General features: G+C 45.7%; 1 protein-coding gene and 1 pseudogene across 6 annotated transcripts in view; one reads left to right on the forward strand and one right to left on the reverse strand.

Annotated features, from left to right (window-relative positions):
* DAB1 (DAB adaptor protein 1) overlaps positions 1 to 24,057 on the reverse strand; it is a 405,590-nt gene that overhangs the window by 294,867 nt on the left and 86,666 nt on the right. The gene's annotated exons all lie outside the window — the stretch shown is intronic.
* LOC140849317 (U2 spliceosomal RNA) lies at positions 10,120 to 10,242 on the forward strand (annotated as a pseudogene).

The following is a 24,057-nucleotide window of genomic DNA, read 5'->3' on the forward strand; positions in this document are numbered from 1 at the left end:
TTGCCTGTTCTAGCTGGAAGGGCCACGCGGTACGGGAAGGGCACCATGGCCCTGTGATGGCTCTGGCTGTCCCAGTGACCCAGTTCTGTGGGACACTGGAACAAAGTGCTCTCTCCCACCATGAGAGCTGGACACTCCTATATGGGGATGCTGCCCAGCTCAGGGGTGGCAAGATTACCCTTGTCTGGCTTCTCTTGGGAAGTCTGGGTCCAAGAAACCTGATCATGTTGGGAAACTGAGGCAACTATCTAGGCCATCAAACCCCTCAGACTTATAAAGTCAAACTTTGAGAAAAAAAGAGACAGACTTTAAACTCTCAATAGCTTTCTTAGTATAATGAGGGTTTTTTCCTTCCCAAGGAAGGCTTCCTGCCTCCAGCCCATCTAAAAAAGAGGAAAGAAAATAAGTTATGCTTATCAGCATGTGTTTATGGCACTGGACCTTGCTCCCAATAAATCAAGATTCAGGAGAAGTTAACATTGTTCTGTTTGCTTTTCTACCTGGAATGCCCCATACCTTTTATGTCCAACAGAAGCTATATCCAGGCAAAGGTCACCGGTGGACACCTCCCAACAAGCCTACTGAACTTGGTGTTGTATTGGTGTGTTGCTTAGATGTTTGCATCTTTCTCACGAATGGTGAAACAGCAGCAGCAAAGCATGATGGCGACAATGATAAAGAAAGAGACCATGAAGGGACATCAGCTGGAGATGTAACTCCTGGTTCCTCACCTGTTTCCCAACCTAGATTTCTCATCTCTGAAATGTGACTACTAAAAGTTATCTTGAAATGTTATTATTATAGGGAAAATAAAGTATGTCGAGTCCCTGGGCCCATAGTAATTCCTCAGCAACTGAGAGCTGTTCTTTTCCATTAAAGTAAAGATGAATGAGATTTGCATGGCTCTTTTCCATCCATGATTCCCATGAGAAATCCCCAGCCCTTAACTTGCGATCTTTCACTTAGTCGCTGAAATATAGAATCCAGAGCTGGAATGGAGTTTAAAAATAATGTGTTTTATTTTACCAGTGGGAAACTGAGTCCCAAAAAGGGGGCATGTTATAATTTTATCTAAGTCTTCTATAACAATAAGAAACCTCTGCTTGATGATAATATCAGCCAGAGACAGCACTGCATCACAGCTAAATGCCCGGGGCATATCACCAGAGCATGGACAAATGTACCCAGAGCAAATTCAGTTGTGATATGAGACTCGCCCAAAGACTTTAAGATGACTCTATTTCACTCAGGAGAGTGGAGGGAAGCACCTTGTGCCTTGGATGTAAAGTGACCCTGTGTGTGCTGGACTCCTGCTCAGGGAAATGAAGGCCAAATTTTCAAAGGTTCTAATTTCCAGAAGTGGCTACTGGGCAGAGCGCTGTGTGCAAACTCCCACGCTACTGCTCTCCACCTGTTTCTCCACTTGCTCATTATATCAGCTCCCCACTCAGTCTAACTGAACAGGGATGCTTCTGCAGGATTAAAGTGTCTGTTTGAACAAGACAGGGCCCACAGAGCCTCAGCGGTTCTCGCTCCCATCAGAACTGGGAGGGCCTGTGCATTTGCTCAGGAATCCTGGGATGAAGCCCTTTGGAAAGAAGGTGCAGAGCCTTGCTGTTTCATTTTCCTGGAGCAGATGGGGTGCTAAAATTAAGGATGCAGTGCCCTAGTTTCCCAGCACTTACAGTGTCTGTGGAAAGAATGCTTAGGCTAAGAGAAAGCGGGATAAAGCCAACTGAGAATGAGGCCTCAAGGTGCAGAACGGCAAGCGCACATTGGGAGTGTACGTCTGTCTGTCCATCTCCCGTGTGCTGTGAGCAAGCTGCAACTTGCCTGAGCCCTGTCATGGTACCCACACTGTGACTTCCAGAGGCCCCCAACCAATTCTTCTGTGTCCCTTCCTCCAGGTTATAAATTACATCCTGGGACTGTGTATAAAGATAAACATGATCTTAGACACTAAAAGTTCATTTCCTTCTTCAGATTTTAAAGGAAATTAAAGCATTTTTTTTAGGGGCTCCTAAAAGCCTGGTGGGGCCGGGAGGCATTGTGCTGCTCTGCTCATGGGTAAGACAGCCACAGCGCCTTAACCCAAAACTGGAATTGATGGCACCTAGCTTTCAACACGTCTGAGTCTGAGTGGCTTCATCTGTAATTCACGTGGCACCAGGCCTAGTATCCAGCATATGCCCAATGGCTCTTAACACTATTATTATTGTTGTTATTACAACAACAATAACAATATTACTGCTGTTATTACTCAAAAAATGTAACTTAGCGATTCTTCCAAGAAAACAGGATACTGAGCCTTTTGGAAAGGGACATGTTAAGTTTGTTCTCTATGTGATTTACTCATTATCAACTCCTCAAAATCTCTCAATAGTTGTGAGAACATGGCCATGACTCAATAGATGCATACAATAAATAATGATATTGAGCTAAAACAGAAACATTGTTCTTACAATGAGTACTTTACCAAACTGTCTATATTTGCTTATATAACTCCTTAGTGGAGACAGGTCTTAACTTTTTTTAATATAAAAATGTCATAGCACTTAAAAAAAAAAAGAATCAATGTCCCAAGCTCTGTGGGCTGAAACTGAAGCGAGGGCACAGAGTCTGGGGGGACCAACTACTCTGCAGTCTCACACATGGCTCCATGGGCCTGACTCAGCTCCTGTCAGAGGCCCGGCAGGCCTTTCACACTCCAGGCCCCAGCCCCTTTCTCTGCCAATCCCAGCCTATGCGAGGGCCGACGGGAGGCTCACAGGAGCTAATGAACATTCACTAGGCAATTTACTAGTGTTTCCCACAGATTCCTCTACTCCTTAAAGATATTCTTTAAAAATAAGTAAGGAATGGACAGATGGAAGAAAAGACAAAAGGAAGGCAAAAGAGATGACTCCACTGTTAAATAGCTCCAAAAATATTTCATAATGGTCCCTGATGACTTGAAAAATCATATTGGGTATTGGTATATTAGAAACTCCGAAAGATCCTTTGTTAAAGAAATCTGCTTTACCTTTATGACCAGAAATCCCATAATTTCTTCAAGCAAATTTGTTCTCTGGCACAACTATCAATATCCGGTCTGATCTGGAAATGCCCCACATCCTGGTTGTCTCCGCCTCCTTCTGCTTCAGAGGCTTTAGGGTTCTGATCCTTCTCTTGGTTTCTTCTTATCTTACAGATCTCCCCTCAAATGGCACTCCTTTAATATGGCCTTCCCAGGTCACCCAACCTATACTGGCTCCCCCATGTCCCTCCTACCAGTTACTCTCTGTCATTCGATCTCTATTTACTTTACAGTAATTTTTTCCTCTAAAATCCTCCAATATTGTGTTCATGCATTGTCAATGTAACCGCTTGAGGGTGGGCAGCTTTCCTGACCTGTTCATCTCTATACCCACTGCTGGGTGAGGTAAATGGGTGGGTGAATGACTGAATGGATGGGTAAATGCATGAATGAATGGGTGGATGAGTGCGACACTTACTTTACCGTTATATAAGCCTTTGGAAACGCCGTGAGCCTCCTGGGACTTGGTTTCCCTATCTATGTCGGAAGACAATATTTAAAACTCCTCCCAGTGTTGTTGTAAGTAAGTGTAGTGGGTATCAAGACACCACTTATTATTTACTTTATGCCAAGAAACTTTTCCTGGTGTTACTTTGTTTCATTTAATCTTTAAAACAACTTTATGAGGGGAGTATTACTATCCTAATTAAAAGATAAGAAAATTGTGGACAAAAGCTTGAATCCCCTCCTGGTACGTGTGGAACCTGCTGTCCAGGCGTATTGCCCAGACCTAAGCCAGTACTGTTTTTACTACATTATTTGTCTATAAGCCAGAAGGAAATAGTGCCTCTATATATATTTCTATGCCAAAGAAATATGACTGCAAAAGGAACAGGAGTAAGGGAACAAGTGAGCCATTGTGCACATAATTCAGTTCACTGTGTATTAGTCTATGCCTGGAAAACAAAAAGCATTTCCTGAGGTAGTAGATTTTAAAAGAGCCTAAGTTTAGATCTATACAAATATCTTCTATTTTTTTAAAATAAAATCTTTTGCATTTTATTTGCAGCATTTGTTTTGAATCATCTCTATATTTGACAATCAGGTGCCATCCACCTTCCTACTCACGTGAAGAGTTTATTTTCTCTTGGAGAGCAATTACCCGATAAATGCCAGGCTACAGAAGGTGTTTCTCCAGCATCAGCATCTGTCTCCTTGGCAGGCTCCTCAGGCGAATTTTACTGGTAGCATTAAAATGGCCAGGGGGTCAGTCAGAGCTCAGCTGCCCACAGGCTCTCAGATGTCCGACTAGCCTCTACCCAAATGACTTAAAAAGAAGAAATACGCTTGGACCCACCTGAAAAGTTGAAGACTGGCCAAAGCCAACTCTAGGTCAGTGAAGAACCATTTGGGCCAATCTTGGTGCCTACTGGAAGCCAAGAAATTCCCATGATCCTCTTTGCTAAGCTGGCACTGACAACAGCCTGTAAGCAGGCATAAGGCCCCCAGATTTTAAGGGAACAGGCAAATACCTGCTATGGTAATGAAGTCCCTAAAATGGCCCCCAGCAAGTCCTAACTTTTGGTATTCATGCCTTTGGTAATTGCTCCCCCTGAGAGCTGGACCTAGGGGCTCAGCTAATAATTAGAATACAACAAAAGTGATGTCACTAAATAAATTAGCCTACAGAAAGATTCTGAGTTCCTTCTTGCTGGGCATCTCCTGCCAACTCTTGTCTGCCTGCTCTGATGGATGTTAGCTGCCACATTCATGAGTTGCCCTATGGGGAGGCTCCCAGGGCAAGAGACTAAGGGAAGCCTCTGGTCACCAGCCTGTGAGGATCTGGGCCTGCCAGCAGCCACTAGCGTGGGGTTGGAAACAGATCCACCTCAGGCAAGACCCAAGATGAATGTAGCGGACCTGGCCAATACCTTGATTTCAGCCTTATGAAAGATTCTAAGCAAGAGCACCCAGCAAAGGCAACCCACTGCAACTGTGGGATAACAAATGCTGCCTTAAGATGCACAGTTTTGAGGTAATTTGTGATGCAGCAATAGTTAACCAATAGGTGTTATTAAAACAGAGAACAGTATTTTTTAATTATGTTAATACAATTACCTCTTTCAAATCTGTTCAAATGTCACTTCCATGGGCCTGACACCCTACTGAAAATTACAGCTCACTTCTACCCCCATTAACCATACACTAGAAACATTATCTTTGAACACTTTGGTATTCAAAGTGTGATCTTTGAACCACTAGTATAGACATCACATGGCACTTGTTAGAAATGCAAACCTAGAGACTACTCAGACCTAAAGCCAAAATCTGCTTGATAGGAAGATTTCCAGCCGATTTACAGGTCCATCAATGTTGGAGAAACACTGTTCTAACATGCTATAAGATTTTCTTATGTATTAAATGTTATTGCTTTATTTTGCTTTTTAATATCTCCCACCCTCCCCTAACCCTAATAAGAAGTGAGATATGGAAGTCATTGTTTATCTTGACTTCCGCCTGTTTGGAAGTAACTAGTCAGCTTTTGTAAAGGTAATCACAAAAATGAGAGACATAGAGGGACTATGCTTATGCAAATTTTACAATCAATGTCACTTTGATCCAATCTCATATGAACTGGGTTTCTATCTTTTGAAGTCAGGGCTATTTCCAAATGACAAGATTCAGAGCCATCAACAAATGCCACACTTTACCCCTCTGTTTGTCACTGGTGATGGGCTGACTGAAATCTCTCTCCTAGCTGCAGCTTACAAAATCCCAGGGAAGATTTTGATTGGTCCTGAAGCATGATTTGCATACTCCCAGACCAGTCGATTGTATCTATAGAGTTGGAGGTTAATGCTAATTCCAATCCAACCATGCAATTGAAGCCATAAAGAAGCATCTCCAGAAATAGAAAACTGGATTTTTTCTGAAGGGGAGAGAAGTGTTAGGTAAACAAAATTCCAGATGTTCATTGCATTTAACAACTTTATGCTCTTAAGGTGTTATTTCTCTGCCTGAAATACCCTACATAAAAGCCCTGACATTTGCATTACCTCTGTTTACCTCCAAAAGCCCAGCAAGTTCCTACCCAGCCTTTCAGAATAAGTTTGCAAGTTGACTCCTCTGTGAGGCTCTCCCTAATTCCAAGCAGAGGTAAAAATGCTTTCTCCACTAATACTACTGTATTCTTCTACTCTCTATTGGAGAAAATAATTATTACAGTATTTATGACATTTGAATCAGTATAAATGCTTTATTTAAATTTCAACCTTTTATTACCAATTAATATGTGAGCCTCTGGACTAAGAATTGAATAGATGAATCAAGGACTGGGCTTTGCATAGTGTTTTTGTATACTGCATGTTTATTTTGACACGATCTCACCATCACAGTTCTATGGATTCTCTACCTACCCTTCAGGGTAGCAAAATTTGCCAACATTCTGTTAAAAAACAGGCTCTTTCTTCAAAAACTGACATGCAGACTCCATGTCCACCTGTTCTGCTTTTGTCCCAATTCTCCCAACTCATGTCCTCTAACAACTGCAGGTTAAAGGCCTCCATGTCATTAGCACTGGAGATCCCTATCTGTCTCCCCATCTGGGAGACTCTCAGGAGTAGTAACAGACCTTATTGAATCACCTTGCCTTTTTAGAAATGTTGTGAGGCCCCAGGGCTGCTGCTAATTACTAGACCTGTTACCACTGTGTGCGCTGTGCCCCTTCCCCAGAACAGCTTGTTTGGAGAGCAGAGGCAGCAGGAGGGAGAGATAGAGATGGGCATCTTCATCCTGCAGAGCTCGCGGTCCATTCCCAAGAGCTGGTATCAGTTGCTAAGGATTGGGGGAGGGCAGATTTGGGTCAGAATCAGCAGCTGCAACAAGAACAATTGGCTGACTCTTCCATGACAGTTTTTCTACTCGCATATTTGGAATCCAAGCACTTCCTCTATGTCACTCACTAATGAAAGACGCCTGCTTAGAGTAAGGCATCTGGAAGGCATTTATAGCCCTAATTCTCCCGCTCCTTTCTCTGGATGTTGCCCATTTCTTTCCAAATAATTGTCCCTTCCCCTAGGATTCAAGTACTTCATGTGACATCAATATGTAGAGAAGCGCTTACATTTTCATTGGTACCCTGACAGCAGAAAGTTTTTTAACCTACACTGCCCTTCTTCTTGCCTACCTTCCTTAAAAATGCTGAAAAAGCCAGATACTTGCTTTCTTGGCCTCCCTTCTGGCTAGAAGTGGCAGCATGATCCAGTTCTGGTAAATAAAGAATAAGTGGGGATGAAGTTACCTTGCTTTGTGAGAGTTCCTTCTGGGGAATTGTTTTTTGCTTTTTGTTTCTTATTTGTTTATTTTTACCACTAATAAAAAGAAAGGAGAAAAATAATGAAAGCTCTATTTCACCATCCTGACTGTTCTGGCTTCTTCCTGTTTTCAGTGAAGTTCTATGATGATGTGGTACTTGTTTCTATGGCAGCTATCCTGGGACCAAGAAGCAATTACTCTAAGGATGACAGAGCAGAAACAAAGAACTTGAGGCCCTGACAACATCTTTGAACTACTGACTTGATCTTGGGACCACCCACCTCTGATTCTTTGCTATATGAGATAACAAAATGACTTTATTCCTTAAATCACTGTTAGCCAGGTTTGAAGTTTTCTCTCACTAATAGTTTCATGTCTCACTGCAAGTTTCTTATGCTATCACTCTTAATATAAGTTCACAAAGCAATTAAGAAAAGCACAGATCTCCACATAAACGTACATACACCCAAGTCTTGCCTACAATTTCAGGAGCATCACAGACCCCCTGCAAGCTCACCCATGGACACCCCAAAACCCATTAATCCTTGCTCACAAAGAAACCTGTCTAGAGAGGATGTACACACACACTAGGGAATTGTATAATGAACAGTTATACATACAATAAGGACCCCAAGACATCTTTAGTTTCTGTGTTTCACAAGACCTGAGTATCATCCTCAAGATCATAAGTCAATGCTTACTGTGATGAAGACCCCTGGGCACTTTTCTAAGCAACTCTATAATTGTATTCAATCTTTAAACCTTAGGAGGTAAGTGTTACTATTGTCTCCACTTTACAGGAAAGAAACTGAGGCTCAGTGTAACTAAGTAAATTACCCCAGGTCACAATGCTAATAAATGGTGAAGTTAAAATTTAAACCCAGACAGAATGTCTACACAGTCCTGCTTTTAACCTCTATTTCATGCTGCCTCGATGCCGTACAGTAGAGTATGTATATGGTGAGGAAGTAGCTTAGTACAGTTTAGAAACTGCAACAAAATGGAATGAAATATTAAGCTAAAACGTTTAAGGGTATCAGCTGTGCATTTTAATTTTCAAAATATAAGCTTATATAAAAATATAAAAATAAATAAAATATAAATACACATAATTATATTATTTAATATTTCAAATACAAAATACATATAAATATATTGATCTTAATATAGAATTCAAATATACTAATACAAATATACAAATAATAAAATATAAATTTTAAAGTGTATTAGCCATATATTTACTTTTTTAATGCAAGATTATATAAAAATAATGAAAATAAAAAGTTCTTATAGGGTGGCTTGACCTGAATAAAGTAGACAACTGAGTGTCCTACTACCCTATTCCATTTGTGGTACCTTCAGGTTTATTTAGATTTAATAACTAATCTGAATATAAACATCAAGTTCTTATCATGTGTCAGCAACCACTGGTTTAGGCACTTTACGTGTATTATTTCACTTTAGCTTCATGATAAACCTATGGAATAGGCTGTATCACCATTTCCGTTTTTCAGGTGATGAACCTGAGGCATATGACAGTAATTTGTAGTACACATTGGTAGGAAGTAGCAGTGTCCAGATATCAACCCAGGCAGAGGCTTTACCTCAAAACACCATATTATACTGACTTGATTTCTGTATTTGACCTGCATAGTCCCAATCTACTGTCAAATTCACAGAAGCATTCACATTTTACTGAGGTTAAAAATCAAGCTTCCAACATGCAGGAACAGTCTACACCTTTCTACTTAGGAAGCAGGATTCACAGTTATCCCCATGGCTTTGAGTTTCCAAGAGCACACGTGAAGGAGTCGGCCCACACTGTTCCCTTTTCAGTCCCTACCTGAGGAATCTTGTCACCCAATGGCTTCAGCCCTCACCTCTTGGTAGAGCATGCTCCAGTCTACATCTGCCATCCTAAACATCCTCAGCTCCCAAGCTTTCTTGTTCAGCTCTCCACAGGACCTTTTTCATGTAGATGTTGAAAGGTCACTTTAAATCTAGTGTCTAAATACACGTGCCATCATAGGATCTTAGGGATGAAGGGACCATAAAAGGTGGGTGGTAGAGTATCAAGATTATGAGTTTTGAAGTCAGAAAGGTAGGGTTCAAATCCTAGCTCTGACCCCATTTCTTCTGTAAAATGGAAACCATAACAATCACTTTCATCAAAACTGTAGAAGGATTAAAGATGCTAATGGATACAAACTTGCCTAGCACAGTACCTGCCACTTCATAGGAACTCAGTATATAGTAGTCACATTTACTATTATCATCAACAAAATTTTGTTCATCCACTGAATGCATGAATCTTTCCACAATATTCACGACAGATGGCCATCCAGGCTCTGCTAGAACATTTCCAAAGATAGAGAGCTAGCTCACTTGCACCATCTCCCCAGGCAGCCGGTTCTATTATTGGACAGCTCTTACTGGCACAGCGTCTTTCCTAGGTTGAGCCAAAAGCTGCCTCCATGAATTCCACTGGCCCCAGCTATGTCCCGTGGAGCAGCACAGCAATTCTGCTCTCTTCTCACACATCAGTCAGTCCTTCTGAAAAAAGCAATCATGTCCTCACCACATCCTTTCTTCTCGAGGCATTCATTCCCATACACCCCCTCCCATACCATGATTTCTGTTATCCACAATGCACACTACTTTCTCAAAGCATGGTATCCAGAGGAGATACAGCAGTCTGATACCTTGTGCCAGTGAACAATGCCTCTCCACTAATGCACCTGAAAATTGTATTTTGGCCTTCTTAGTGGCCACATAAATATCACTGTTGCATCGCTTCTCGGCCTTTTGGCTAAGATCAAGTATAGTATCTGTTCTTATCAGTTTAATATCTGATACGTTCTCTATCCAAGGACACAGAAATAAAAATTTTTTTTAAATAAAAAATAACTATCATTGTTCTATCATCCAGGGATTGAACTGAACTAAACCTGTAATCTCCTCTCTTCTATTCAAAGAGACTATCCTGAATCTTTCCTACCCCATCCCATTCCCATGAAATCTGGGCACCCAAAACCTGACATATCCTATAGACTTTGACTTTGGCCAACTGAGAACATTCTGAATCATTCTGTTTGCCATCTATATTAATAATCATGCCTCAATTCTTCATCCAAGCTACTGATAATATTTTTCAATAAGTTTGCTTATTATGACCTCAAATGCAGCACTAAAGCCCTCCACTCAGGTTTGTTTCACTTTAAAAAACAATACTCAGTGAAAGATACTATTATTAGAATTTCACGATGTATTAAGAAGAGTCCCCACCTTTAAAAGGCAAATAATGAAATGATAATACAGCAGGGCATGTGCAATGATAGGGGAGAGCAGAAGGGAAACACTAGCCCAGAGGAGGCTCACACCTGTGCCTGCATATCAGTGTAACGGGAGTGCAGAGAGCATCAAGAGTCAGGAAAAAGAACTAATGACACTTAACCTGACTGCCTAGAGCGAGAGCCACCCAGTCTTTTCTTGTGTAAATTACCCGAGGCTTCTGAGAAATGCGCCTACCCTAAGTTAGATAACTAGAAGTGGGCAACAGCCTGGGAACGCCTGGGGATGTAACCCGTGATAAGTCACGTAGACATGCTTGGGTAAGCAAGAGATAACAATTGAAGCGGGCAAGCAACTGGCACGTTCCCTAAAAAAGTTACAATGTTTCCCATTACTTACAATATAGAGTGTGTTTTAAACCTATTAATTGTAGAACTGAGTGAGTTTTAGTGTAACAGCTGTGAAGATCCTATATAATCAGTACCCAAAGTTGCTTCGGGGTCGGGAGCTCGGACTCAGCCTGCATGTCAGGAGAGGTGCTGTCGACCCCAGCTTGCTGGCTGAATAAAGACTTTGCTTAGATTTTCATCTCTGTGTCCGTGTGTCTTGTTCTCTGGGAAACCCCAGAGTCCTAGACCCTAACATTTGGGGGCTCGTCCGGGATCCGTGCAGCTTCCCTGAGAACAAAGGACGGCTGGAGGCAAGGTCTAATTGTCCAGACGGGGCAGTGTAATTTGAGGGTCGCCCCCTCGTGTCTGCATAAATCCATTATAAAGCGGGAGTCGCCATCCCGTGTATGGTCTCAGGTTAGTGACCCCAAGTGAGAGAGTCCGGGTTGGTAGTCCCAGCCCCCGGGTTAGTGACCCTGGTGAAGTCCAGGTGACTAATCCTGGCCCTAGGGTCTGAGTGATTCGGCCTTAGGAAAGCAAGTCCGATCGGCAGGAACCTGGCGCCCGAGGAGGAAAGGATCGAGCTCATCACCCTGTGGCAGTTTGAGTGGATGCCTTTCGGGAGAATCACAAGAGTTTTTGAAGATCCTGAAAGTGGTGAGGGTGGTGTGCACCAGAGTGAAAGAAGGACCGGTCCGAACGAGTGCGATCAGATGTGGTGTGTGTGCTTGGTGTTATCATTGATTGTTTTATTGTGTTTTGATTTCGGTTTATTTTTTTTTTTGCACTTCTCATTTTAAGTTTCCTTGTTCTAAGGTTCTCCTGCCCTCTCCGTTCCTCCTTTCTGCCACTACATCATTCCCCGCGGGCACGGTTTGGGCAATTAAGAGCCATTAGGGCACCCACCACTAGAAGACTGCCGTGACAGGATAAGGGGGTCACAGCCGCGAATCCCAGATAAATTCGTGTCCCCCGCAGAAGAAAAATTGCAATGACAGGCACCCATTCACAAGCACATACAACAGTCATCTTGTTTGAAGTGGCATCTTCATCCTTCGCCGTCTCCCTCATATTCTTTTCTTCTTCTTTCTCACTATGGGTCAGACTCAGGCTACTCCTCAGAGTCTGATCCTTTCTCATTTCCAGAAGGTCAAGGAACAGGCCTTAAATATGAGCCTTGGCATCAAGAAGGGTAAGCTCGACACCTTTCGCTCGGTCGAGTGGCCTTCCTTTGGAGTAGGCTGGCCGACCCAGGGGTCTCTTTCCCTGGACCTTATCGGCAAAGTCAAAACGATTATCTCCCGATCAGACCCTGAGGGCCACCCTGACCAACTCCTCTATATCTTGGTCTGGGAAAATCTAGCTGAGAATCCTCCGTCCTGGCTGAGGTCCTTTTTGGTGGGGAAACCTCATACTGACCCACTAAAGACCTCTGTCCTAGTTGCTCAGGAAAAATTAAAGCCCTCTGATCGCAGGGCCAGAAATCCTGTGCGCCCGAGTGCGCCGCCTGTCCTCCCCAACAGTTCTCCTCTCTACCCCCTTCTGCTGATTGAGCAGCCACCCCTGTATGCAGAGGAGAGGGGTGAAGCTGCCGGGAGGATAGAAAACGAGGCTGGGGAACCCAACGGGAACCAGGCAGCCGCAGCTTCCCCAGAGTCTTCAGCAGAGGGAGGCTGGAGGCCGGAAAGAGCTTCCCCACACTCCCCCGCCCTGGCCCCATGCTGGGCGCCAGGTAGAACAGGAGGAATGCAGTTAAGGCCTCAGGGGGCCAGGGAACAAGAAGGGGAGGCTCCCTCCTCCACCTCAGAAGGAGCAGTGCCGGTTCTGCCTGTGCGTGCCATCGGTACAGGCATTGCTCAACAATATCAATACTGGCCCTTTTCATCTAGTGACCTCTATAATTGGAGGACTCAGAACCCTCCCTTCTCAGAGGACCCCAAGTGTCTTATAGGTCTAGTGGAGTCCATTATGTTTACCCATAGTCCCACATGGGACGACTGCCAGCAATTGCTCCGCACTCTCTTCATAACGGAAGAGCGAAAGTGTATCCTCAATGAGTCCAGGAAAAATGTCCTCGGAGAGAATGGAAGACCCACTACCCTTCAGCCCATCATCGACGAGGCGTTCCCACTTACGCGCCCGGATTGGGACTTCGGGACTGCAGAAGGTAGGGAGCGTCTCTGAGTCTACCGCCAGACTCTGATGACGGGTCTCTGGGCGGCCGCCAGACGGCCCACTAACCTGGCTAAGGTAAAAACTATTGTTCAGGGGTAAATGGAAAGCCCAGCCGCGTATCTGGAAAGGCTGTTTGATGCGTACAGGCAGTACACCCCCATAAACCCGGAAGCAGAGGAACATAGATCAGCTGTAGTCCTCTCATTCATCAACCAGGCAGCCCCTGATATCCAGAGAAAACTCCACAAGTGGGAGGACCTGGGGGAGATCTCTATTAGGGAACTGCTGCAGCAGGCGGAGAAGGTCTTCAATACTAGGGAAACTCCGGAGGATAGAGAACAAAGGGTGAGGAAAGAGAAATGGGTAATGCAGGAGAAAAATAGGAAGGAAGACAGAGAATTTCAGAAGAGGGAGAACAAGAAGCAGAGGGAGGAGATGGCCAGGATATTCCTGGCCGGGGTGAAGGAGGGCCCTAGGCCACCTCGAGGAACAGGACCCCGTCAATCCCGACTAGGACGAGATCAATGCGCCCTGTGTAAGAGATATGGACATTGGAAGAGGGAGTGCCCCCAAAGGAGGGAACAAGGAAGAGGGAACCCGGTTAAGACCCTGCACCTAGGAGAGGAGGATTGACGGGGACGGGGCTCGGCACCCCTCCCCGAGTCCTGGGTAACTCTGTGCGTGGAGGGGACTCCCACTGGGTTCATGGTAGATACTGGGGCACAATATTCAGTTCTTAACCAGGCCCATGGTCCCCTGAACCCAGGACGCACAAGTATAGTCCAGGGAGCGACAGGGTCCAAGAAATGTGCCTAGACCACTAGCAGAAAAGTGGACCTAGGAAAGCATCAGGTCTCTCACTCATTTCTGGTCATACCTGAGAGCCCCGCACCATTGTTAGGTAGAGACTTACTAACCAAGGTTGGGGCGTGCATTCATTTTGAACCCGAAGGGATAAAAATCATGGACAAAGAAGGGCAGCCCCTACAACTGGCGCATGTGTTAACTCTGTCCCTGGCCGACGAACATCGTCTGTTTCAGGCGGATCAAGAAAAGGGGGGGTGGGGAGAAATGGACTCTTGGTTACAGAGGTTCCCTTCTGCATGGGCCGAGACCGGAGGAATTGGTCTCGCTAAACACCTATCCACGGTCGTTGTTCAACTCAAACCCGTGGCTCTACCCATCCGGGTCTGGCAATATCCAATGCTGGAAGAGGCTAGGAAAGGGATAGCACCCCATATCCATAGACTGTTGGAGACAGGAATCCTTAAAACCTGCCAATCTGCATAGAATACGCCCCTGCTTCCAGTGAGGAAGCCTGGCAGTAGAGATTACAGACCAGTGCAGGACTTGCGGAAAGTCAATGAGAGGGTAGAAGACATCCATGTTACAGTGCCAAACCCTTACAACCTACTCAGCCACCTGCCACCCACGCATGTGTGGTATACTACTCTGGACCTGAAAGATGCCTTCTTTAGTATCCCACTCTCTGAAGTTAGTCAGCCTTTGTTTGCCTTTGAGTGGCAAGAGCCAGGGGGGAGGGGGGGGTAGAAAAGGGCAGCTTACCTGGACTAGACTACCACAGGGCTTCAAGAACTCTCCCATCTTATTCATTGAAGCCCTAAGCCAGGACCTGGAGCCCTTTCGCAGGAGCCACCCCCGTGTGACACTGCTGCAGTATGTGGATGACCTGTTGCTGGCCAAGGAAACCTGTGAAGAGTGCGAACAAGCCATGGGGAACTTGCTGGCTGAACTGAGCGAACTGGGATATCAAGCCAGCGCCAAGAAAGCCCACATCTGTCAGAGGTCAGTAGTCTACTTGGGGTACAAAATATCTAATGGGGCCAGGTGGCTAACGCAGGCCATGAAACAAACTGTCCTGACTATCCCCGTCCCTTCCTCACCCCGGGGAGTGAGAGAATTTCTTGGCTCAGCCGGGTTTTGCAGGCTCTAGATTCCAGGGTACGCAGAAATAGCCCGACCGCTATATGAAGCAACCAAAGAAGGGCCAGGCTGGCAATGGACTCAGGAACAACAAGAGGCTTTTGACAGACTAAAAGAAGCTCTCCTCCGGGCCCCCACCCTATCTCTGCCAGACCCAGAAAAACCCTTTATCCTGTTTATAGATGAAAAGAAGGGAGTGGCTAAAGGAGTCCTGGCTCAGCAGCTGGGCCCGTGGAAAAGACCTGTGGCCTATTTGCCCAAGTGGCTAGACCCAGTGGCCTCCGGGTGGCCACCTTGTCTGCGTATCCTAGCAGCTATCGCTCTACTGGTAAAGGAGGCAGACAAGCTGACTTTTAGCCAGAACCTGAGAGTAACAGCCCCACATACCATAGAGGGGATCCTCAAGCATCCTTCAGGAAAATGGATGACGAACGCAAGACTCACCCACTACCAAGGGCTCCTACTAGATTCTCCACGAATTGCCTTCTCTGACCCGGTAACCCTAAATCCTGCCACCCTTCTGCCAGACCCAGATCTGACGACCCCCATCCAAGACTGTAGAGACATCCTTTCTGAAATTATCCAGGTGCGAGCAGACCTGAAAGACACACCGTTACCAAACTGTGAGCTAAATTGGTATACAGATGGGAGCAGCTTTGTGCAGGAGGGGGTCAGGAGAGCAGGGGCAGCAGTAGTAACCCATGAAGGGGAAGTTGTCTAGAGCGCAGCTCTGCCCCCTGGCACCTCAGCACAGAAGGCGGAACTTATTGCTCTCGCTGAGGCCCTGGAAAGAGCAGAAGGCAAGCGGGCCAACATTTACACAGATAGCAGATATGCCTTTGACACTGTCCATGTCCACGGTGCCATCTACGGAGAAAGAAGATTTCGTTCTGTGGAAGGGAAGGGACTGAGGAATCTGCAAGAAGTCCAAAGACTACTAGCTGCTGTCGAAAAACCCAAAGCGGTAGCAGTTATACATGTACCGGGCCACCAATCAAAGAAGACACCTGAGGCCATCGGCAACAGCCATGCTGATGCGGAAGCTAAGAGGGCAGCCCTCTCGGACTCCCTTGTACTTGCAGCCCTCAAAATACCCATACTTGAACTGCCCGCCTTGCCACCCAAACCTGAGTATTCCCCCCAGGATCTTGAGTGGATTAAGAAACAAGTCTCGGAGAAAGTGTTTGGGGAGGGAAATTGGAGTAGGGACCAAGAAGGTAGGTTGATCCTGCCAGAAGCATTGGGGCAGTACATGCTTGCTAATCTGCATAAGTCCACCCATCTAGGCTGGAAAAAGCTGCTCAGCCTTTTCCAGTCCACGCAGTTGGTGTTTCCCCACCAGAATGAGGCAGCTCGTCAGATCACGAATGAAAGCAGTAGCTGTGCAATGCTAAGACCAGCCCCAAGAGGGCTGCACCCGGCAGGTACCCGGGAAAGGGGGAAGGCTCCAGGGAGGAATTGGGAAATAGACTTCACCAAAATAAAACCAGGGAAGTATGGATACAAGTATTTGCTGGTTATGGTAGACACTTTCTTTGGGTGGGTGGAGGCCTTTCCAACCAAGCATGAGACTAGCCAGGTAGTAGCAAAAAGATTAATTGAGGAAATCATCCCCAGATATGGGGTCCCTGAAGCAATAGGTTCCGATAATGGCCCGGCTTTCATTAGCAAAATCCTGCAAGGACTAGCCCTAGCTTTGGGAGTAGATTGGAAGTTACATTGTGCTTATAACCCACAAAGCTCTGGGCAGGTAGAATGAATCGGACCCTGAAGAAGACCCTTTCTAAATTGGTATTGGAGACTGGCGGGGTCTGGATGACCCTCCTTCCCTTAGCTATCTTCCGCACTCGGAACTCCCCCTATGTACATAGTTTAACTCCATTTGAGATAATGTACGGGGCCCCTCCACCCATAACCTGGCGAGTGCAGCTTCCCGGTGCAGAGGACCCGTCCCCTGACTATCTGAATGTGTTGCAAGCTCTTGCTAAAGTGCAGCAAGAAATCTGGCCCCTGATCAGAGCATATTATGAAGGCGGGAAAATTCCGAGCCCGGAACATGGCATAGTCCCAGAGGATATGGTATGGGTCAAAAGACACCAAGTGAGGACTCTTGAGCCCAGGTGGAAAGGACCTTACGTTGTATTGTTTACCACCCCCACTTCTCTCAAGGTTGATGGTATCGCTCCACGGGTGCACCACACTCACGTTCGGATCCTACCTCGTAACGATCCAAGGAACCGAAAAGAAGAGTGGAAAGTGCAGCAGCATCCTGCCAATCCCCTAAAACTACACTTAAGCCGAAGATGAAAGAGATCCTGCTAATAAGCTCCTTAGTATGGATCTTCACAGGAGCCACATCTGTGAGGATCAGAGGCACCAACCCCCATCAACCAAGGAACCTGACCTAGATGCTGATTGATAGCGACAATGGGGAAGTCATCAACTCCACACAACACAGTGTGCCAATCAGAACCTGGTGGCCTGACCTGTATTTCTGCTTTCGGCAGATCAACCCCGTTTACCGATCCGTCCCTCCAAATTTGGCTCGCTCCCATGGGTTTTATGCTTGCCCAGGAACAGGTAAAGGAAGGCACTGTGTGTGTGGGGGGGCATGACTTCTTTTGTGCCAGCTGGGACTGTGTAACCTCGAATGATGGGGATTGGAGATGGACAGTTACAAAAATTGATTCTGTCAAATTTACTTATGTCAACAAGGGCATCCCTCATCACCAGCCTATGACCCTTTACAAAACCAAGGCTTGTGACAAAACGGACCAGGATTGGGTAAGAGTTCAATTCACCGAGACGGGCAAAAACACTGAGGTATCGTGCTGGATAAACGGACTAATGTGGGGAATGGTGTATTATAAATATGGGGGGCATGCCGGCTCGACCCTCATCATTAAATTAACCATGTCAACTCCCACCGCCGCCATAGGTCCCAACCCGGTTATAAATCCCCAGAAACCTTCAATCCAGGACAAGGGCCTGAGCAAAAAGGATGAGAAAATGCCGACCAGAACGCTTGCTCCAGAGCCCACGAGAGTACCGGGTCCATTGACCTCTGGGTTATGGGCCCAGCACACTCCCTCCGGGTTAGATAATCTCATGTGGGAAATGGTGCAGGCAGTAGTAGAGACTCTTAACCACACCACTTCCTCCCTCACTGATCCCTGTTGGCTATGCTACCCAGGTTCACCCCCCTTCTATGAGGCAATCGGGATAAATGGCTCCTACACTATCAACAACTCCCGTCCCACTTACTGGGACGGGAGACCATGGGGACTTACAATCGCTCAAGTCTCAGTCATTGGTACGTGTGTAGGCACAGTCCCGACGACCCAGAGCCAGTTATGCTCCTTCTATAATAACACTATGTGGGAGCAGAGAAAGTGGATTATATCCTCCTCGGGCTGGTGGCTCTGCTCAAAGACAGGCCTCACTCCGGCCCTATCCACCTCTGTGTTCAATGCTAACAGTGAGTTTTGTGTGCTGGTGGCCATTCTACCTCGCCTAATGTATCATTCTCATGAATCTCTCCTTTCTTATTGGGAAGAAAGGCCGAGCCCCCACCGGAGCAAGAGGGAGGTTGTTACTGCCCTGACCATTGGGACCCTCTTCTCCCTAGGGATAGCAGGGGCAGGCACTGGGGTCACAACCCTTGTGACGCAGGAAAAAGGGCTCACAGCCCTGAGGCTGGCAGTCGACAGGGACCTAGAACAACTCCGACAGTCAATATCAGACCTAGAGCCATCCCTCACCTCCTTGTCAGAGGTGGTCCTACAGAACTGAAGAGGCCTGGACCTCTTGTTCTTAAAAGAAGGTGGGCTATGCGCAGCCCTAAAAGAAGAATGCTGTTTCTATGTAGATAAGACAGGTGCAGTCAGAGATTCCTTAGCCAAACTAAAAAAAGATCTTGACAAGCGGCGTAAAGAATATGAAAGCAGCAGCAGCGAAGGCTGGTTTGAGTCTTGGTTCAAGCGCAAGCCATAGTTTGCAACCCTCCTCTCGGCCGTTGCAGGGCCACTGGTCATCCTGCTGTTTTTGCTTACCAGCGGCCCGTGTATAATAAACAAGCTGCTTAAGTTTGTGCAGGAGAGGTTTGACACTGTCCAACTCCTGGTCCTTCGCCAAAAATATCAGGCCCTAGACACCACTGCGGAAGATTCCTTAGTCTGATCAAGAAAAGGGGGGAAATGTAACGGAGTGCAGAGAGCATCAAGAGTCAGGAAAAAGAACTTAACCTGACTGCCTAGAGAGAGAGCCACCCAGTCTTTTCTTGTGTAAATTACCCGAGGCTTCTGAGAAATGCGCCTACCCTAAGTTAGATAACTAGAAGTGGGCAACAGCCTGGGAACGCCTGGGGATGTAACCCATTATAAGTCACATAGACATGCTTGGGTAAGCAAGAGACAACAATTGAAGCGGGCAGGCAACTGGCGCATTCCCTAAAAAAGTTACAATGTTTCCCATTAGTTACAATATAGAGTGTGTTTTAAACCTATTAATTGTAGAACTGCGTGACCTTTAGTGTAACAGCTGTGAAGATCCTATATAATCAGTACCCAAAGTTGCTTCCGGGTCGGGAGCTCGGACTCGGCCTGCGTGTCAGGAGAGGTGCTGTCGTCCCCAGCTTGCTAGCTGAATAAAGACTTTGCTTAGATTTTCATCTCCGTGTCCATGTGTCTTGTTCTCTGGGAAACCCCAGAGTCCTAGACCCTAACAATCAACATCACCTGGAGAGCTTTTAATTGGCCACACCCGAACCATTAAATCAGAACCTTTATAAATCATATAAATTATAAACTAAATCACTACACTACTGCATAAAGACCTCCAGGTGGTTCCAATGTGCAACTAAGTTTGAGAAGGAGTAGGCTAGACCAGCCCAGTTCTTCTCAAGCTGTAATGTGCATATGAATCACTTGGGATGTGTTAAAATTCAGATGCTGAGTTTGTAGGTCTGAGGCAGAGCATGAGATATTTACATTTTTAATTCATTATTAAACAGAGATGCTCCTGCTGCTGTTTCACAGACCACACGCTGAGAGGCACGGACCTAAGACATACCATTTAATTCTCCTTAAATTCTCTCCAGTATTGCCTCCCTCTACATTTCAAGTTGAGCCTTTCATTCTGGCTTATTGTATGAGATAAGCACATGATGAAACAAATACAACCATGGTTTATGACAGAAACTGTGAGAGCCCAGAGAAGGCACCTAACCAGACAAGGTGGTGGTGGTGGCCGAGGAAGGCTTCCCAAAACAGCTCATGATTTCATTGAGTTATACAGAGGAAAGTTGCTCCAGACCCAGAAAAAACTGGGGGGAGCTTCAGAATCATGGGGAGAAGAAAACAAAAACAGAGGGCACATTCAGGTGGCTTAGATTTCTTAGTCCTCACGGATTCTATCACTCATTTAAACCATACAGCTGGGATTTTCCCTTCTATGTTGATTTAAACCATATCACCAGAAGGAGACCATGACCTCCTCAACAGCAAACCGGGTTCAACTACATTGTACACCCTCAGGACTCAGCAGCGTGTTCACCCGCTACAGATCTGAGTATATTTGTAAAGTAATAAAGAATTACATTTTTTTAATGTATTTTTCAGTTTTTTTAAGCACAGATTGGGGTTAAGAGTTAAAGTTATTTACTGAGACTTTGAAAATGATGTACACCAGTGAGATTAAGGTGCAGAAATGTTACCAAGGGTAATTAGAAAACAGGAACGCTTCCAGGAGATGGGTCAAGCAGCGGAGGCAGATGACGTTGCAGGAGGTTGGCGGGGTTTCTCTCTAACCTGAGAACAACACAGCCCAACCTGTTCAGATGATTGATTTGGAGGGAAAAAGTTACCTGTGTTCTAGGCAAATGAAACTACAAAGGGCTAAGATAGAGAAAAGTCAGCCTGATTCAGTCAGACATTATAGTCAGCCCTGGTTAATGTGAAACAATTAATACAATCCATTTTTATGTAGATTAAAACATTTCAAATTAACAGGTCAATAGCACTCATATGTTCCGAATTTGGGTGCCACCAGAGCCAGGTGAACCGTTACATGAACCAATCTAAACTTCATTACGGAGGAGGGCTCCGATTCTCAGAAATTCACACTAAACTCAATTTGGAGTTAATCGCTCACATTTTTCTCTCATCTACCAGATATCCTAATTTAAAGACAGATCTGCTAGGCTTTCTTTTATGACAAAAGACACAGAGAACATGAATTATTCATTAGTAGTAAAGGTATCATTTTATCTGTTTATTTTCCAATTAGGTGAAGTCAGATAAAGCAGCAGTCAATAAAACCAAGAGATTTACCCCCATTGTATGGAATTACAAGTAGACGGTATTAATGTGGGTCTAGGAGCTTATAAAAAAAGATCCAATTAGCAGTGTGCCTTGGAGAGAAGAAATCTAGGAAAACGGGTCTTGCTCATTGCTCATAGGCCAGTGGCTCTGGGTGGCAGAGTTTGCAAGGGCCTGCAGGTTGGTCCCCACCAGCCCTTCCTCCCTCCTATCTCTTCATGCTGTGGCACTAGCCACCCCCACGCCAACATCCACCCTTATTTGCAGCCTCTAAACCTTTGTTCAAGCCCTGCCCACGTTTAGCTATCTCTTCTCTGGGCTCCAGCAAACCCCCAGTTACTCTCTAGAGCACTGCTCCTCACTCCGCATCCGGGGTCCTCTCCCCTCAACACCTGCACAGCACAGCACTGGCTCCCCTCCGCGAGGATGTGGTCACTCCACGTGGGTTTCAACTGATGCCTTGAAAACTACTCAAGATCCGCGGCTGAGGTTTTTCCCCTGTCTGGCTTCAGTGTTCTGCACAGAGCAGGTGCTCAGCAAATGTTCACCCCCTCCCCAAAGAGGCCATGCACTACCCATGGATCCTGGAGTTAGTCCACTTCAGTCTCCTTCAACCCTTCCACTTTTACTTTGTAGTGAAGCCATCAGGAAGCAACCCTGACTTGCCTGCGCTTCAGTTACAGGTTCCTTTCAGGCCAGCCTCGTCCGGCAGAAGGCAGATAGACAACAGGAAGGGGAAAGAACGGATCACACTCGCTTGGCACACCTCTGCACCCCCCAGTGTTGCTGCAGCTAAAAAGGGTCAGTCTAGGTCCATTACACAATGGAGCAATGAGGGACCGGGCCAGCATCAAAGTCAGCCCTGCTGCTTTGAGCAAATCACTTAACCTTTCAGAACCTAGGTTTCCCCACCTGTGAAAAGGGGTTAAAGCCCCATTTACATCTAGGTTTGGTGTGAGGCCTAATTGAACCATCATATATACAGTGCTTAATATAGTCGCTGGTACTGAATAGGTGCCATTATTGTAACAGGATATCTACATATTCCACTATCCTAGACTGGGAGCTTCTGAAGAATACAAACCATGTCTTACCACTTTCTCCCCTAGAACTCTGGAGTCAAGCTGCTATAGACTGAATGTTTATGGCACCCCCAACTCCCCTGCCAAAATCCCTATGTTGAAATCCTACCCCCCAACATGATGGTATTAGGAGACCTCTGGGAGGTGTTGAGGGCATCAGGGTGGAGCCCCCGTGAATGGCATTAGTGCCCTTACAAAAGTATCCCCAGACAGCTCCCATCCCTTCCACTAAGGAAGGACACAGACAGGAGTCTGAGACCTGCCAACCAGAAGGACCCTCACCAGAACCTGGACACGCTGGCACCCTGATTTCAGGCTTCCAGCCTCCAGGCTTGTGAAAAATTAATTTCTCTTGTTTATAAGCCAGTCTGGGGTACTGCATCAGAGCAGCCAGAACTAAGACACAAGCCAATCATTGTAGGTAAATAACAATAGTTGTTGAAGTTAATTATTAAAGGTAAACTGGGATAAAGGGCAAGCCCATTAACTTCGAAATGTGGTTGGCCTCCCTAACCTTCCCACCCCCCAATGCCCCAACCCAGAGAACATACTATACTCCCCATCTAGGACACACATCTAGACATCATGGAATTCACAATTTCAAGACATCAAGATTCTTTTCAAATCTGCAACAGGAGGGCCGTTTCACCAGCCCATTACTGATCTTCACACTTTTTCTCTCTTACTCATGGTTTCCAGTTTCTAAAATGAATTTGGACTAAATAATTGCTTGGCTTCTTTGAAGCATTAAAGGTTTATGAGTTTATCATCACCTGCAATTGATTTTATTTATTCAACAAGCATTTACTAGAGACATCTTTGGGGTCTACACTTCTGCTAGGCGTGGGCATAATGAACAGGACCCATGCCCTGCCTCAAGACACTCATAGTCCAGCAGCGAAATGTCGGGGGATGATTACATTGCACTGTAAGTTAACCACTCTAGTTCCTTCCAGTTTTCCTTCATATTCAAAACATCAAACTATACACAGTCCACCCTTTTCCTCTTCGCCCCCCCCCACTACCCAGTCATACTGTGGACATGAACTTCAGGACATCTAGGCTCAAGAACAAACAAAAAGGACATGTACATATTCTGTCTTATGCAAACATAAACCCCAAAGGGAGCAGGAAGCAATGGAGGGCAAAATATGACCTAATTCAAATTTTCGCAAGGTTGACTTCTGCAGAAATTAGTTCATTAGACATACTTGAAAATGGGGTGTCTGCACAGGTGACTGCAGGAAGTAGTTTAAGTTCCTCTCTGCTGCAGGACTTCTCAGAGCCTTTGATATCACCATGCAAACTGTGACTCCCAGTTGGGAAAGGCAGTCTTGTGCATGTTGCCCTTCAAACCCTTGTCAGCCACATAAAAATGTGCCTTGGGCCTGGAATGTTTCCTTACCCAAGAGACAAAAAGCCCACACAGTCTGTGTAGGAACATCTTTCCGCTTACTCAGTGTGTGCTCCTTTGTTCCAGCATTTCAGATTCCATGGGGGAAAGAAGGTCAGGCCCTTCTACTGAGGCA

This window comes from Manis javanica, chromosome 4 (genome assembly GCF_040802235.1).
Source record: "Manis javanica isolate MJ-LG chromosome 4, MJ_LKY, whole genome shotgun sequence".
NCBI classification, from domain to species: domain Eukaryota; kingdom Metazoa; phylum Chordata; class Mammalia; order Pholidota; family Manidae; genus Manis; species Manis javanica.